The following is a 3,443-nucleotide window of genomic DNA, read 5'->3' on the forward strand; positions in this document are numbered from 1 at the left end:
TCCACGCCCCCGCCCCGCCCCTCCACGCCCCCTCCACGCCCACCAATCCGGCCAGAGGCAGAGGGGTGGTGTCACCCACTCCCCGCCCCATTTCCGTCCTGCGCCCGGTGCGGAAGGCTGAGGTCACCTCTCCCAGCTCCATTTCCGCCTCGCCAACCAATCCTGGCCTGGTCTACAGGGCTTACGTCACTCCGCCCCTCCCCGACGGTGGACGGGGATGTGGGCGTGGCGAGGGGTGGAGATTTCGTGGGTTGGGATTCAGGGGAGGCAGGACTCGCCGGAGTGCGTGTTCAAGTTGTGGGCTTGTGCTGTGCTTCTCGGTCGCTCCCGGGTGGGCGGGAGGGCCTGGTGCTTCAACGGTGGGGTCCGAGAAGTCGCCTGCAGTGCTGCAATGGAGTCCAAAACTGGGGGGCCCTGACTCCACTCTCTAACCTCCTAGGCTCTGGAGGTCCCACGACACTCCAGTTCCCTCCCGCGTCCAGCACTGCGCTTCCGGGTGCGGAGTCGGGGCACGGACTCATGCGGGTCACACAAGCTCCAATGGGAGGTCGGTCTGGACTGGATTAGCAAATTGTTCGTCAGCACCGTTACCGATAGTGGAAATATTTTAGTATTTGTGTCCCATGACCCTAGGAACTGATGAAGGAAGCAGAGCCAGCACCGTTTATGAGCATCTGTGACAGCGCTTTCCTTTTTGATCTTTACAACAATTCTTGGGGGTAAAATTGTTATTCCCTGGCCTGCTCACTTTTCCGATAGAGTATTCTCAAAAGAATTTAAAACTTGTGCCACTACCACATTCTTTAAGGAGTGATGGCTCGGGGGTTATTATTTTTAAAACATGAATTTAATAGTTGTAAGAGATGTGTACGTTCCCACATAACGTAAAATGTTAAAATGAAATTGCCTCCCCCCTTAAAATTTACATGGTTTGTTTCCTCTTTTATTTTTATTTATTTATTTACTTTGAGACAGAGTCTCTCTCTGTCACCAGGCTGGAGTGCAGTAGCCCAATCTCTGCTCACTGCAACCTACGCTTCCCGGGTTCAAGCGATTCTCCTGCCTCAGCCTCCCGAATAGCTGGGACTACAGGCGCGCGCTACCACTCCCAGCTAATTTTGGTATTTTTAGTAGAGACGGGGTTTCACCATGTTGGCCAGTATGGTCTGGATTTCTTGACCTACTGATCCACTCGCCTCAGCCTCCCAAAGTGCTGGGATTACAGGCATGAGCCACCCAGCCCGGCCTCCTCTTTTATCTTTTATTTCCATTCCACATCTCTCATAGAATTTTGTTAAATGTAATATTTTTATACTTAATAGTCTTACTCATACCCTAATCATATTTCTCTACAACAGAATATGATAAAAATTTGAATTAATGTTTACTTTGCTATAACCAGATGAGATTAGGCATGTTCAGGGTGGTATGGCTGTAGACACTTTGCTATAACCAAAAAGCTTTAAGTATTAAAATTTGTTCTTCTGGATTAAATTCTCATAACAATTAGTACATAAATGATAAAAAGAAAAAACTATATTACACATTTTGCAAACATTGCAAAAAGTAAACATTGGTGGAAAATACATCCTTTAGTCATATCTACTGGGCTTTTAAATAAATTCCTTCAGGTATCCGTAAATGAGATGATTGCTGAAAAGAGTCAGGGTTTGGTAAAACAAACAAACAAACCATATATATATGTAGCAAAAAGAAGTGATTTAGAGTAGAAGCCATAACACACTACTGTTACCAAAATTTAATAGGCTCAAGGTAAGAATAAATAATGAGCAAAGAAGTAGTTGAGAACTTGTTAAGAGCAATCAGATGCTTGAGTCCAAGTGAAAACATGAAAATGCATTTGCAATACTCAGTGTTAACAGAAGTTGGTGAACATGTTTCTCCTATGACTCTGAATAAATGTTAAGAAAATACAAAACACAAAATTTACCCTTAATAAAATAAACCCTCTGTTACTTGGAAATAGGTTAATTATTCCCCAGCAACAATGTTAAGTCAGTACCTGATCAGTGTCCTTGAGTAAGAAGTCGTCCTGCAGTGATACCATGTGGCATTTCAAATTGTCCCTTTGTCTAGAGCATGCCAGCCTTCAAGAGTTGATGACATACAGCATCAGGAACAATGCCTGGCACTGAGAAGGTGCCTTGTGAGTGTTAATTACTCATCGTTGTGCAGGGACCAGGACTCCTAGGAAGAGGAGACCCTGGTTGAGGTCAGCAGGTCAGCTGCACCACCCACATGCTCTAGGAGAGAGCCTCTGGAAAATTTGAGCAGCTGGAGGTTGATGCCCTTTAGAACTTTCTGAGTCCTTAAGTCTCCTTGCGCCCTCAGTCGTCTGTCTCAAGACCACCGCCTTACACAGCTGGTAATGCAAGCAGCTGGTAGTGGAGCCTGTGTGTTCAGTTCTGACTTTCCAGCAGGTGGCCCCGCAAGTCCATTGTTTCTTAAAGGGTGCATTGCAGGTGGCTCAGTGGCAACAAATCTGAGCTTAAAGAGCTACATAAATGTGTTCCTGTTCCTCTCTGCTGAGTTTGAGGACAACAGGGACATTATGAGAGAAAACAAAGAAAGAAGTATGTGGATGAGTGACCACAGGTTAAGTACTTCAGAAAGAGAAAGGCCGTGACTGTTCTCAGAATTTAGGGAATGCAAACATTGTAAAAGTCAGTACCTAAGGGAATCATGACTCAATCTCAATGTATTTCACATTTTAAATATCCTTTCTCATCAAAGTACCACCCATGTGGTCAAACTTGCTACAATTCTTATAATAAACATATCTCACCTTAAACATACTGAGTTCAGAGTTTTTGTAATTGAGAAATTCAAGCATTGTAAATCTCTGCTCTATAACCTTTAACATGGTTCTGAGGCTAGTAAAACTTGTAATTTTTAAGGTTATCTCATTCAGAAGATCAACAAAGTAGACTGTTACCCACTGTAAGTCTTATATCAGTGCATATTTATTATTATTATTATTATTTTGAGACGGAGTCTCACTCTGTCTTACCCAGGCTGGAGTGCAGTATGATCTCGGCTCACTGCAGCCTCTGCCTCCCAAGTTCAAGCGATTCTCCTGCCTCGGCCTCCTGAGTAGCTGGGATTACAGACACATGCCACCACACCCAGCTAAGTTTTGTATTTTCAGTAGAGACAGTGTTTCATCATGTTGGCCAGGCTGATCTCGAACTCCTGAGCTCAAGTGATCCACCCACCTCGGCCTCCCAAAGTGCTGGGATTACAGGCATGAGCCACCATGCCCAGCCTTTTTTTTTTTTTTTTTGCATACGTATTATTAATCCCCATGTGTACTTTCATTTGTTTTGCTGTTTATTTGGTTGCACGCCAAATCTAATTTTCACATCGTGATTTGTGAGCTGATTAACCTGTATAGTTGGAACTCTTATGTCTTGTGTATCAAT

The sequence above is a fragment of the Macaca mulatta genome, chromosome 18 (assembly GCF_049350105.2).
Source record: "Macaca mulatta isolate MMU2019108-1 chromosome 18, T2T-MMU8v2.0, whole genome shotgun sequence".
Taxonomy (NCBI): Eukaryota; Metazoa; Chordata; class Mammalia; order Primates; family Cercopithecidae; genus Macaca; species Macaca mulatta.